Here is a 15,444-nt window from a genome sequence, read left to right as displayed (position 1 = left end):
GATAGACTAGTATTTGAACTATTCAAAATAAAAGAATTTTTAAAATCCCATAAAAGAAACTAAGGATCTAATTTACTTTTTAAAAAAGATCTAATTTAGACACTTGAATTTCTTCCAATATTTCTATATATAAGGGTTTTTTTCAGTAATTTACAAATAGGGTAATCATATGATGGTACATTTGAGATTAAAAGGCATCTGCTGAATAAATTAGATTTTTAAAAAGCAGTAAATATATAAATTCCTAGGAAAACAGAATTTAGGTTCAACTTATCTATAAATAACTTAAGGAGAAGTATTACATCTTAAGCATAATTTCTTCAACATCTAACTAGTATAGCACATAATAGGTACTTAGTAAATACATACTTAAATAAATGGGGGATTAACTGTTCAAAAAGTAATCACTATGCCTTTTTATAGCCTTTTGTTTATTACAAAATTTATTTATCACACTTGCAATTCAAAGTCTATGATTCTGACATTTTAGAGAACCACTGGTATGTTAAGGACTTTAAGTCAACTTACTTTCTGTGAAATAATATTGATGGTACTGTATTGCTGTTCTTGTTGAGTCATTAAGTTGGGTCTGACCCTTTGCAACCCAATGGACTGCAGCATGCCAGGCTTTCCTGCACTTCTCTGTCTCCCGGAGTTGGCTCAAATTCATGTCCATTGATTTGGTGATGCTATCTAACCATCTCATCCTCTGCTGCTCCTTCTCCTCTGTTCAGTCTTTCCCATCATCGGGGTCTTTTCCAATGAGTGGGCTGTTCGCACCAGGTGGCCTAAGGATTGGAGCTTCAGATTCAGCATCAGTCCTTCCAAAGAATATTCAGGACTGATTTCCTTTAGGATTAGTGATTGGGGCAAAGACTCGACATAGTGATGTTGAATGGTTTTCCTTTGAAACAAACTGAGATCATTTCTGGTGTTTTTGAGATTGTACCCAAGTACTGCATTTCAGACTCTTTTTCTGACTATGAGGGCTAACCCTTTCTTAAAGGATTCTTGCATACAGTAGTAGATATAGTGGTTATCTGAATTAAATTTGCCCACTCCCATCCATTTTGGTTGGATTTGGTTGGATCCATTTTGGATTCCTAGAATGTTAATGTTCATTCTTGGCATCTCCTACTTGACCACTTCCAATTTTCCTTGAGTCATAGAGCTAACATTCCAGGTTCCTGTGCAATATTGTCCTTTACAATATCAAACTTTACTTTCACCACCAGATTCATTCATTTTACTTTATTTTCACCACCAGAAACACACTGCAATAAAACACACATATTCAACACCTTCTGACCTGGGGAGCTCATCTACCAGAGTCATATCGTTTGGCCTTTTCATACTGTTCATGGGGTTCTCACAGCAAGATTACTGAAGTGGTTTGCTATTCCCTCCTCCAGGGGACCATATTTTATCAGAACTCTTCAAAATATCCACCCAGTTTGGATGGTCCTGTTTGGCATGGCTCATAGCTTCATTGAGTTTCACAAGCACCTTCACCATGACAAGACTGTGATCCATGAAGGGTTGCTGTGTTAGTATTCATTTATCCTTTATTGAAAGTGGTTTCTGTATAAAACAATATACATACACATTAATCTCATTTATATAGATACAAATGTAACAGAAGTGGAACAGTAAAAAATATTTGGTAACTTACCTTCAAGTACCAATGTCAATGATTAGGTAATTTGTAAATATTTGTTTGTTTCTATCTCATTGCTACTCATGACATCAAGGAATTGATACTCTGAAATAAGGTATAATGATGTTCAAGTAATTGAAGTCTAAATAGAATCTATAGTCTTGTTAATCCAGTTTCTGAATGAGGTGTATGCTTATAAAATTCTAGTAAGATGCTCAATAGGAAAATTCTTTGAATAAAAAACATAAATGTGACTACCTATTAGATAACTTAGGTTTATAGAATTATAATGTCAGCTACAATTTAAGAAGAGTAAAACTTCATCCTCAAACTTACTATAATAATAAAGATGAGCAGAATTATTTTACATAACATGTGACTGGGACACAAGTAGTAAGTAAGTCTAATTAAAGATTTAAAGAGAGGTGACAAGGTTGATTCTATTAAAAGTTAAAATAGATCCCAATTTATTCCTGACACAGCATGATAAATGAAGAGTGTCAGTGTAAGAATTCTAGTAAGGTCAATAGTGTGGCATAAGGAGGCCTGGATTGCCTCTGTCAAGTATTTATCTGTTCAGTTTTAGCTAATCATTTAATCTTCACTTTATCTGTTTCTTCAACTGAAGAATTAAGGATAGGGATAAATAAGGATTTCTAAAGCTCTGTTCATGGCAACCACTGGCATGCATAATAGTCTTTAAAAAATTATGTTGTGTTTTGGGGTCTAGTCTAGGACCATCCTGGAAATTCAGACTACCATTATGAGAAGCATTGCTGCAGTAAAACAGCATGCTTAACTATGTTCAACACAGTAAGAACCAGACTTCACTACAACTCTGTCTTTAAACTCAATTTCTAGGAAGTGCTTTTGGGGATCTGTGAGCAAGACAATATTTACATCATTTAATCTGATTATTATGAGGCATGGCATATGGGCTAAATCAGTGACCTGGTTTACATGTATTTGCAGTATAATGGGAAATTTTTCAAGTTTTGTACAAATAAAAAGCCTTTACATTTTATATTTAACTGAAATTGAATTCCTGTTTCAAATCTCCTAGTGTCCTGAACTGGGATGATGTTGGAAAATAGAATGATGAAAGTAACGTGCTGATTAATAGTCAATTATATTCCCCATCTTTCCAATAAATTAAGTCTAATATGATTACTAAAACCTAAGTTACTTACCATGTTACACTTATCATTCATCTTTAATTAGTTGAAACACTTCTCCTGCTTGGACAGAGCTTCCCGGTCTACAGCAGTCTGCTTGCAAAACTCCTTTGTCTCCATCTTCCCTGGCCATATTATTGGCCTGTTGGATAAAAAATGAGATGGAATTGAATAAGACATCTGCCAATATGGCTGTCCACATCTTGGTTGAAATAGTTTCCACATCTAATCTATATATTTTTTTCTCTAAAGAATTTTATGGTCAATGTATCTTCAAGTCAAGAGGCTTATGTAATAGGCGGGACATGATAAAGCAGTAAGGCGCCTGATTCTGTGCAGCTCTATGTGAGAACTCCAGGAGTATTTTCCCTTTTCCTCGCATTCGTAGGTGGTTGCATCATGCCCACTTTTATTTGATACAAGCAAACCTTTGCCTACTCTTTAATAACTTTTAGAAGGCCTGCACACCCTCAAAACTCCTGTGAATAAAATCAAGGCCTAGTGTACATAATGATATGCTCTTTATACCAGTCAGGAGCTGGGAGTGGTTTGAGAATGTTTTTATTCTTTCCAAACAGATTGCTTCATTATGCTACATTTTGTAAAGTTATTTTCCATGTTCTTCAGGACAATGATAATTCCGGCAATGGAGATACAGGAATACAAAAAAAAAAAGTACGACATATCATACAGGCCATGCGGTACTACTTGAATAACAAAACAAAGTGATGGTAATTCATAGGATCTGCAACACTTAAAAAGAGCATACTGGAGACTGTTTAAAAAGTAAAACTTGTATTTACTCTTCGGTTGAGACTTCTGTCTCATCTTTGCAAGATCCTCTAACTTGAGCGTCCTCCTGCATAAGAGATGGAATCTAACTCAGGAAACAATTCCAGAGTCAGGCACTTCTGCCTGTGTCCTACATGTGTCCTGTAGTGATAGCTGTGCATTTTTCTGATAAGTAATTTTTTAGACATGTTCTCTATGTACTACTTGAGACCATACTTTTCACCCCAGAAAATCTCAATTTTTAAGACATGTTCTCTATGTACTACTTGAGACCATACTTTTCACCCCAGAAAATCTCAGGGCTAACATCTGCCTGAAAGAAACCTGGGCTTGCTTAGTTTAGAGTGCATCGGTTCTAGTCTGTTCAGCTGAACTTTCCATTTCTGGGTGAGTGGGGCTTCCCTGTCTGCAGTTCAGTTCAGTTGCTCAGTCATGTCCGACTCTCCCTTACATGACTCATTTCTCCTCCTTTATTCCACAAAAGTCATGCTGCTTTTATTCCTGCTGTTGACTTCTTCATAACTCAATATCAACCATATTGGTGGATTCCTAATAGAAACATGTAGTCAATCTGCTGTAATTTTAAACAAATGCCATGCTTGACACTAAATATTTTTATTAAATTATCAAGATATTTTTCTCTTTCATAATCAATTTGAATAAAGTTCTGTACTTTAATCCATGTTATATTTTGACTATAGGCATATGTATATGTGTATATAAACATATATTTCTATGTATAAATACATATTTTATAAATATTATAAAAAAGCCTGTAAGACTCGATTCAAATGTATAAACACATTAGTTTTTTTTTTTCTTGCACAAAGTAGGCATTCAGAGTACTGGTAGTAAATATATATATATATATATATATATATATATATATATATATATATAGGAAAGAACATTTGTTAATTGGTTAAGAAAGAAAAGACTAAGCCCCATGCTTCCATATATAAAATATATTTTATGTGGTAGGCAAAGCCATTCTTTATTTAGCATTATTTGTGAATTATGTTTATTAAAGCATTTGATTACTTTTAGTGTCTGTTCAACATGAGCTATCCTTTTTTTCTATTTTTACATCTTGGTAATTTTGCATGCCACTATTTTTGCCAAGTGATTTTTTAGCAGTGTTATATTTCTACAGGTCATAATTCAATATATATTTTAAGTGCATACATGTTCTTTCTTTGCAGTTACCCCCATTTCACCTTTGGAATACAGTGTCTTACAGAAATGCTCCAGGGTTTTATTTGTATTTATTCTCCATGAATCTTCAACCTAGCAGGCTGGTGAACTAATAAGCATCCTTTTATTGCCTGAAGACTAGCTGACTTCCAATACTTCATTGTTAGTGGTTCTGTTTAGTCTTTTCATGTTATTTGTTTAATAGCATAATTTTTTCAGGACCTGCTAAACACAGCTGTTATGATGTTTCTCTTAATCAAACTATCACATGGGTACAAGAAATACGTTTGAAAGGTCAGAAACAAAAGCATGAGAATAAGCCAACTGAAAATTAAAGTGTGCTGTTCAGACAGTTGTAATTCTAAGTAAAATAATTTGGGTTATAGCTAAATAAATAAAACATAAAACTGCATTCTGTTATGAGAGAAAATGCTTTCCCAATCTCTGTTCATATATTTAAACCCTCTTGATGTGAAATTATATTATTTTTTCTCTTATTTATGTTTTTGGTCTTTCACTCAGTTTTCACAGGCTGATTTATGAATTTCTGTCATTTTTATATATACTAGAACCCATTCTTATTGAAATAAAACAGTTGAGTCAAGTGTTGCAAAATATTTGGCAAAACTAATACAATTATGTAAAGTTTAAAAATAAAATAAAATTAAAAAAATATTTTATTGGGGATAATATTTAATGTATGAGAAATTATCTTCTACACAATCTACTCCAACTTCATCTTTAATATGTCTTGGCTATTTGATTGGAATAGCAACTATTGAACACTATATATTTTAAATCTCAACATATATATTGAGCTTGTCCTTTATTTGCTCTATGTGTTTATCTTAACTTTTACTAAGCTATTCAAATAATTACAGTAAAAAACAATATTGCTATTTAACACAGTTGACAGGTTCATCTTTGGCACATAAAAATGCCATGGCTGTAGTTCAATATTCTGCAAATTGTATGAATATTGCTCCCACATTACTAGAATGAACATGTCTAAAATTAAAGCTTTGTATAAGGTATTGGAGGATAAAAACATTTATAAAAAACTCAATAATTATCAAAATACAAAACAATCAATAGAAATAATACAATTTTTAACACGATGAGCTTTGTAAAAGCATGATGGAGAAAGATGGGAAAAGTTTATCTCTAGCTAAGTACAAATTATAGATGAGTAAGACAAATGTAAGAACCTAGGAAATGATTTCCATAGTTTAATCACTTGACTTCTATAGCTCTGTTGCAATATGAATGTTGATTACTAAGTCCATATGGGTTATAAAAAGTATCACTAAAAACCCAATTGTATTGGAATATAGTTGATTTACAATGTACTGTTGTATTAGTTTCTGCTGTACAGTGAAGTGAGTCAGTTACACATATATATCTACTCTTTTTATAGAATGGGTTCCCATATAAGCCATTACAGAGTATTGAATAGAGTTCCCTGTGTTATACAGTAGGTTCCTATTAGTTATCTTTTTTATATAAATTGCTATATATCAATACCAGTCTCCCAATTTATCTTTCTCTCCTTCCCTTTTGGTAACCATAACTTTTTTTTAATACATTTGTGACTCACTTTCTCTTTTGTAAAGAGGTTTATTTGTAGTACTATTTTGGATGCCACATATAAGCGATATCATATGATATTTGTCTTTGTCTGACTTTAAACAAGCCTTGTATGACAGGCTCTAGGAGAAAAGGGAACCCTCCTACACTGTTGGTGGAAATGTAATTTGGCACAGTCACAATGGAGGAAAGTATGGGGATTCTTTAAAAAGCTAAAAATAGAGCTACCATGTGATCCAAAGGTCATTATTTTTAGTTTTAATTTCATGTTTAATATCTCATTGATAGATAATTACAACTATTGACTTATTTGCCTCAAATTTTTAATCTCCATTAAAATGTTGGCTGCCAATATCCCTGTAGTATAAATACTATCAAAGTTTACAATTTGAATACAATTTCTACAAACAGTAGAAAATATTGTTGATTATATAAATATCTGAATATTATATAACAATTTAGGTAAAAATGTTACTTCCACAACTTCATCAACATATTCTGTCAATTATAAAAATTTACATATGTAAATCTTAATAAGATATATAATGATCAATTATTCTTTTTACTACTTCGTATTGACAATGGCACCCCACTCCAGTACTCTTGCCTGGAAAATCCCATGGATGGAGGAGCCTGGTAGGCTGCAGTCCATGGGATAGCTAAGAGTCGGATACGACTGAGCGACTTCATTTTCATTTTTCACTTTCATGCATTAGAGAAGGAAATGGCAACCCACTCCAGTGTTCTTGCCTGGAGAATCCCAGGGATGGGGGAGCCTGGTGGGCTGCCGTCTATGGGGTCACACAGAGTCGGACATGACTGAAGTGACTTAGCAATTGACATTGTACAGGAGACAGGGATCAAGACCATCTCCATGGAAAAGAAATGCAAAAAAGCAAAATGGCTGTCTGAGGAGGCCTTACAAATAGCTGTGAAAAGAAGAGAAGCGAAAAGCAAAGGAGAAAAGGAAAGATATAAACATCTGAATGCAGAGTTCCAAAGAATACCAAGAAGAGATAAGAAAGCCTTCTTCAGCGATCAATGCAAAGAAATAGAGGAAAACAACAGAATGGGAAAGACTAGAGATCTCTTTAAGAAAATCAGAGATCCCAAAGGAACATTTCATGCAAAGATAGGCTCGATAAAGGACAGAAATGGTATGGACCTAACAGAAGCAGAAGATATTAAGAGGAGATGGCAAGAATACACAGAAGAACTGTACAAAAAAGATCTTCATGACCCAGATAATCACGATGCTGTGATCACTGACCTAGAGCCAGACATCCTAGAATGTGAAGTCAAATGGGCCTTAGAAAGCATCACTATGAACAAAGCTAGGGGAGGTGATAGAATTCCAGTTGAGCTATTCCAAATCCTGAAAGATGATGCTGTGAAAGTGCTGCACTCAATATGCCAGCCAATTTGGAAAACTCAGCAGTGGCCACAGGACTGGAAAAGGTCAGTTTTCATTCCAATCCCAAAGAAAGGCAATGCCAAAGAATGCTCAAACTACCACACAATTACACTCATCTCATACGCCAGTAAAGTAATGCTTAAAATTCTCCAAGCCAGGTTTCAGCAATATGTGAACGGTGAACTTCCTGATGTTCAAGCTGGTTTTAGAAAAGGCAGAGGAACCAGAGACCAAATTGCCAACATCTCTTGGATCATGGAAAAAGCAAGAGAGTTCCAGAAAAACATCTATTTCTGCTTTATTGATTATGCCAAAGGCCTTTGACTGTGTGGATCACAATAAACTGTGGAAAATTCTGAAAGAGATCGGAATACCAGACCACCTGATCTGCCTCTTGAGAAATGTGTATGCAGATCAGGAAGCAACAGTTAGAACTGGACATGGAACAACAGACTGGTTCCAAATAGGATAAGGAGTACGTCAAGGCTGTATGTTGTCACCCTGTTTATTTAACTTCTATGCAGAGTACATCATGAGAAACGCTGGACTGGAAGAAACACAAGCTGGAATCAAGATTTCCAGGAGAAATATCAATAACCTCAGATATGCAGATGACACCACCCTTATGGCAGAAAGTGAAGAGGAACTAAAAAGCCTCTTGATGAAGGTGAAAGTGGAGAGTGAAAAAGTTGGCTTAAAGCTCAACATTCAGAAAACAAAGATCATGGCATCCGGTCCCATCACTTCATGGGAAATAGATGGGGAAACAGTGGAAACAGTGTCAGACTTTATTTTTCTGGGCTCCAAAATCACTGCAGATGGTGACTGCAGCCATGAAATTAAAAGATGCTTACTCCTTGGAAGGAAAGTTATGACCAACCTAGATAGCATATTCAAAAGCAGAGACATTACTTTGCCAAGAAAGGTTCATCTTGTCAAGGCTATGGTTTTTCCTGTGGTCATGTATGGATGTGAGAGTTGTACTGTGAAGAAGGCTGAGAGCTGAAGAATTGATGCTTTTGAACTGTGGTGTTGGAGAAGACTCTTGAGAGTCCCTTGGACTGCAAGGAGATCCAACCAGTCCATTCTAAAGGAGATCAGCCCTGGGATTTTTTGGAAGGAATGATGCTAAAGCTGAAACTCCAGTACTTTGGCCACCTCATGCGAAGATTTGACTCATTGGAAAGGACTCTGATGCTGGGAGGGATTGGGGACAAGAGGAGAAGGGGATGACAGAGGATGAGATGGCTGAATGGCATCACTGACTCGATGGACATGAGTCTGAGTGAACTCTGGGACTTGGTGAAGGACAGGGAGGCCTGGTGTGCTGCGATTCATGGGGTTGCAAGAGTCGGACACGACTGAGTGATTGATCTGATTGAAAATCTCAAGTTAACAAATATCAACATAGTATGTGAGCAAATGCTTCAGAACTATTGGTACACTTAAGAGAATTAAGATGTACAATGAATTTGAAAGGGTTTTTAGCTCATTGGTAGATGTAATCATAGCTGTGCCACCTCACAAGTCATGTTCCTGTCCAAATGCTCACTTTAAAGCAATCCATTGTATTTGTCTATTCATATATTTCTGCAACTGGTGAGTGAGTGAGAGAGAAAGATTGATAAACAGAAGAAAAACTGTCAGGTTATGAAATGTTACAAACAAAATACTAGCTATAAAACTTTGGTAAGACACAGTGTTGTAAAGCTTATATTCAATATGTAATTATCTGTATACTCTATAATTTTATTCAACAATCACAGACCTTAATGAAGGGGAGATTTCTGTACTTTTGTGTGAAAATTTTTAAATTTTAAATGTATATCCACAGGCTATATATCTGGCTGTACATTGTGTTATTGTATGAAATCTCAATTTTTTATTTATGAAATATTTGCTTTTTAAAATATTTCAGTTCAGTTCAGTTCAGTCGCTCAGTTGTTTCCGACTCTTTGCAACTCCATGAATCGCAGCATGCCAGGCCTCCCTGTCCATCACCAACTCCCGGAGTTCACTCAGACTCACATCCATCGAGTCAGTGATGCCATCCAGCCATCTCATGCTCTGTCGTCCCCTTCTCCTTTTGCCCCCAAACCCTCCCAGCATCAGAGTCTTTTCCAATAAGTCAACTTTTCGCATGAGGTGGCCAAAGTACTGGAGTTTCAGCTTTAGCATCATTCCTTCCAAAGAAATCCCAGGGCTGATCTCCTTCAGAATGGACTGGTTGGATCTCCTTGCAGTCCAAGGGACTCTCAAGAGTCACCTCCAACACCACAGTTCAAAAGCATCAATTCTTCGGCACTCAGCTTTCTTCACAGTCCAACTCTCACATCCGTACTTGACCACTGGAAAAACCATAGCCTTGACTAGACTTTGTTGGCAAAGTAATGTCTCTGCTTTTGAATATGCTATCTAGGTTGGTCATAACTTTCCTTCCAAGGAGTAAGCATCTTTTAATTTCATGGCTGCAGTCACCATCTGCAGTGATTTTGGAGCCCAGAAAAATGAAGTCTGACACTGTTTCCACTGTTTCCCCATCTATTTCCCAAGAAGTGATGGGGACCAGATACCATGATCTTCGTTTTCTAAATTTTGAGTTTTAAGCCAAGTTTTTTACTCTCCTCTTTCACCTTCATCAAGAGGCTTTTTAGTTCCTCTTCACTTTCTGCCATAAGGGTGGTGTCATCTGCATATGTGAGGTTATTGATATTTCTCCCGGCAGTCTTGGTTCCAGCTTGTGCTTCTTCCAACCCAGCATTTCTCATGACGTACTCTGCATAGAAGTTAAATAAGCAGGGTGACAATATACAGCCTTGACGTACTCCTTTAGCTAATTCAAAAATTAAGGTGCATCTTTTAAACAAAGTCTGAGGCTTTTGGCAGAGAAGCAGGTTAATTGTTTTTACGGAACTTGCATGACTTTGGGTTTGCTTACAAAGTATGGCTATATTCATACTTTATTATTCAAGTTTTTATCAGTTTAGTTATTTACATTAGACATACATTGAGGGATTAATTTTGACTTTCATTTGAAGCCCTGATAGCTACTACTTGCCACATAGTTTGTTGCTAGTGCAATTAAAATTGTGAAATTTCCCACTTACATATGAAGTATTATATCAAAAATGTCAAACCTAGAGTAGTTTATGCTACATATTCATACATCAAAAGGTGTCCATCAATGTGTGTGTAACTCCCTACTCTCTGAGAAAATGTTTCACAAATCCAGCTGCCTCCGACTCCCAGAACTTCTGACTCTCTTTTTGACTCAGCAAAATTGCCCCCATCTAATTAGGTTTCAATTCCTTACATTCATATCCAGACATCACTTCTAGTTTGAGACAACAGCCCCTCAAGTGGAAGCTTTTAATCAGGAGTCATGACCCTGCATGTGTTCTGACAAACATTTGAAAAGGGAATATGACATATGTTTTGCAAATGTCTGTTTATGGTGAGAAAATAATTCCAGTTTTCATTGTGGAAGGTAATGGAATTTTAATACGATAAGTTTTTAGTCTAAAAACCTGAATCTATACCCATATCTACATAAAGATAACTATACCTATATATTTGTTTTTTTTTTTTCTTTTCATGACTTGTTTTAATTGATTGACAGGCATACTTTTCAAACATTGTACTGCATGTAATCATGCGTCACAAATACTGTGTTTCATTACAAACTGAAAGTTTATGGTAAGCATGCATTGAACACGTCTATGGCATCATTTCCCAACATCATGTATTCACTTGGGGTCCTGGTTCCACATGTTGTTAATTCTTTAAATATTTTAAACTCTTTCCTTATTTTATTTCTTATGGTGCTCTGATTAGTTGTCTTTGTTACAATTGTAACTGCCTTACATTTGTAAATTAAGCTATGTGCATTTTTTAGACATCTTCTAGTAAGTGTACAATAGGCTTAACAAGTTTTATAAGCACTGGGAATCCCCCAAATTCCTAATGATTTATTCTATGGCAATTTTCACTTTATTGCAGTGATCTAGAACCCAAGTCACCATATCAGAGATGAGTACAATTCTAAAGGAAAAAAACCATCTAAGATGGTTTTGTGCTATTCTGAATGAGGTTATCCGACACTGCACAGAGGACGATCTTCCTGTCCCTATCATCTGTTTCTCTTCTTTATTCCTGTCATTTATTGATGTAGCCTTCAAGGTTTTGTGACCAAAGAAGTGTATTGGAATATATCCAGGGTCCTTGCTTTTATCCCAAGATACATTTGAGTGTTAAGGAACACAAGCTCTGTTTTAGGGCAAGAGGAGTATAACAGCGTCGGATCTAGAGGAATTCAGAGAGGAATATAATTCCAGGCCTATCAGTCACTAGTGTTCCCCAGCGAGGGCTCGCTGCCTGATGCACATAGAAGCCAATACTATGGAACGGGCTTGAGAGAAAAACTTTAATCCAAGGTGGAGTAGCAAGAAGACAAAAGTGGGGCTCTCAAATCTGTGTCCTCAATCCAGAGTTTGAGGTAAAATGAAAGGGTTTAGGGGAACTGCAAACTTGGAAGCTAACTGGCTAGTCTTGAATTAGTTCATGTAAGCTATTCATGCTGCTAGAAGCCCAATTTTCCGTATTGAAGGACTTCATACAGTTCTCCCCTGGCAACATTCCTACTCTGAGAGTTCCACAGACTGAACCCTCTTGGTTCTGCAGTCATCCTGGAAACATAGGCTCCTTTTTGGCACATGCATAGTGCTGCCTCTAAAAATAACTCAAGGTTTGGTTAATCAACAACCTGTTTTAAGGAGGCAAAACCACTTTAAACTGGTCAATGCTTTATGCTTCAATCCCCCCATTTCTCTTTGTACATTCTTCAAGCTTGTGGGAAATCATCCTCAATTTGGTTAACGAGTCTCAAATTCTGTAGAAAATGATAATCCCAGGTCCCAGAGTTTTGTACCACCAGAACTAGAGTGTTACATAAGGACTGACAAGGTTGGATTAATTGGTATTTAAGAAAGGTGATTATCAGAGGCTTTGTTTCCTTCACATGTCTCTTTTCAGGCTATTGCTTGAAGTTTGGCGTTTTGGTGCCTGGATGGAATTTATTACTATTGGGTCATCTGTCTTGGCTCTTCCTGGCCACTCCTCAGCCCAAACTGAGCTCTGCAGTTGACTGACCAATTTCTTCCACTGTAGTGCTCAAAATAGTTTACTTTTTGGCCAGCAAACAGAGCCTGGACCAACTGTATTTAACCAATGCTTGCTGCCTCTTCCCAGCCTTCATGGATTGAAGTCAATGTCAACCAGCACTCTTATCAGGAACTTGAGGTCTCCCTGGAAAGCCCTTGCATTCGTGGGAGCTGTAGGAAAGCCTTCAGGGCTTCTCTGTGGCTCAGAGTGCTTTGTTCCTCTCCCAAAGATGTCTGATCCAGGAGCTGTTTCCTTCCTTAAAAGTGAAAGGAGCCCCAGAAGCCAGAGGAGCCCAGAGTGCCATGGCTAGCAAACAGGAACCCGAGAGCCAACTCTCTAGACAAACTCAGTATAGGTGGGCACTCAGGGTTGGTGTTGAGGACCCACCAGGGGCTACAGTGCATCAAGCAGATGGTCACAAGTCCTAACCCTCAACAAGGCTGCCCAAACCCACGGAACATGGGCTCAAGCCCGATGCTCAGAGAAGTCAATAGTTATGGCAAGAGCTTTAGAGAAAAGAGCTTTACTGCAAGGCCAACCAATGCAGGAGGCAAGGTATCAGATCTTTTTATTCAGTAGCTAAGCCATGTTCAACTCTTCAAAACCCCAAGGACTACAGAACACCAGGCTCCTCGTTCTCTACTATCTCCGGGAGTTTGCTCAAATTCATGTCCATTGAATTGGTGATGCTATATCTAATCATCTCATCCTCTACCAACCCCTTCTTTTGCCTTCAATCTTTCTCAGCATCAAGATCTTTCCCAGTGAGTTGCTTAGGTGTCTAAAGTATTGGAGCCTCAGCATCAGTCCTTCCAGTGAATATTTAGGGTTGATTTCTTTTAGGATTAACTGATTGATCTCCTTGCTGTTCAAGGGACTCTCAAGAGTCTTCACCAGCACCACATTTGAAACCATCAATTCTTTGATGCTCAGCCTTCTTTATGATCCAACCCTCACATCCATACATGACTACTGGAAAAATCATAGCTTTAGATTATATGAACTTTTGTCAGCCAAGTGATGTTTCTGCTTTTTAATACACTGTCATAGCTTTCCTGCTGTAGTTTCACTGCTGTAGTCACTTTTCACAGTGATTTTGGAGCCCAAGAAAATAAAGTCTGTCGCTGTTTCCACTTTTCTCCCATTTATTTGTCTTGAAGTGATGGGACCAGATGCCATGATTTTAATTCTTTGAATGTTGAGTTTGAAGCCAGCTTTTTCCCTCTCTTCTTTCACTCTCATCAAGAGGCTCTTTAGTTCCATTTTGCTCTGCCACTACAGTGGTATCATCTGCATATCTGAGGTTGTTGATATTTCTCCTGGCAATCTTAATTCTAGCTTGTGATTCATCCAGCTTGGAATTTCTCATGATGCACTCTGCACTGAAGTTAAATAAGCAGGATGACAATATACAACCTTGCTGTACTCATTTCCTAATCTGGAGCTATTCTGTTGTTCCATGTACTGTTCTAACTGTTGCCTCTTGACCTGAATACAGGCTTCTCAGGACTCAGGTAAGATGGTGGTCTGGTATTCCCATCTTTTTAAGAATTTTCCACAGTTTGTTGTGACCCACACATTCAAAGGCATTAGTGCAGTCAACGAAGCAGAAGTAGATTTTTTTCTGGAATTCCCTTGCTTTCTCTTTGATCTAAAGTATCTTGGTCATTTGATCTTTGGTTCCTCTGTTTCTTCAAAATCCAGCTTGTACATCTGAAAGTTCTTGATTCACAAGCCTGGCTTGAACAATTTTGATACTCTTTGTGAAAAAAGATACATATATTTCTTATTCTTTTATCATATCTCTAGATAAATAAAATCAGGCCAGTGGTTACCTTTGTACAGAGGCTCTGGGAGAGATTGGATACATGTATTCTGGACAGGATTCCTCAAAGGCCCATATACTGTTTTCTTTCTTAACTGGGTTAGGAGTTGATGGGTTTTACTCAGGGATCCAAGGTGGCTCAGTGGTAAAGAATCCACTTGCCATTGTAGGAGATGAGGGTTCAATCCCTGGGTTGGGAAGATCCCCTGGGGAAGGAAATGGCAACCCACTCCAGTATTCATGTCTGGAAAGTCCCATGAATAGAGGAGCCTGGTGGGCCACAGTCCATGGGGTCACAAAAGAGTTGGACATGACATAGTGACTAAACAACAACAGGTTTTATCTTTGTGAAGTCATATTCAGTTAAAATATTTCAGAAGTATAAAATTACCAGATACTATATTATATTTTACCAGCATTCACTATGCTTATGAAGAGTTTAGCTCTGAGGTATTTTTAACATAGCTGTCCAGATGAGATAAAGAATTTTTCACATAGTAAATAAGAAATAACAGGTGCTTTATAAGAAAGATGGAAGAAAATGCACAGTGGTGTTCACACACTGGAGTCAAATATATCCAGTTCTAGTTCTTTAACTATCTAGCTGAAAATTTCTGGAAAACTTGCATCATCTAAGCCT

At 37.0% G+C, this 15,444-nt stretch overlaps 1 long non-coding RNA gene across 1 annotated transcript in view; it reads right to left on the bottom strand.

The window, feature by feature from the left end:
* Positions 1 to 530: 530 nt before the first annotated feature.
* The window catches only part of LOC133228606 (uncharacterized), a 330,340-nt gene continuing 315,426 nt past the window's right edge, over positions 531 to 15,444 (bottom strand). Inside the window, exons 4-5 of the long non-coding RNA XR_009730287.1 lie at positions 2,848 to 2,974; positions 531 to 1,581 (exon numbers count right to left, since the gene is read on the bottom strand). This is a non-coding gene — a long non-coding RNA (uncharacterized LOC133228606). The remainder of the gene's footprint in view (positions 1,582 to 2,847; positions 2,975 to 15,444) is intronic.

The sequence above is a fragment of the Bos javanicus genome, chromosome 17 (assembly GCF_032452875.1).
Source record: "Bos javanicus breed banteng chromosome 17, ARS-OSU_banteng_1.0, whole genome shotgun sequence".
Classification (NCBI taxonomy): Eukaryota; Metazoa; Chordata; class Mammalia; order Artiodactyla; family Bovidae; genus Bos; species Bos javanicus.
Note: the sequence above shows the minus strand (reverse complement) of the source record. Positions and strands in the feature narration are given on the sequence as shown.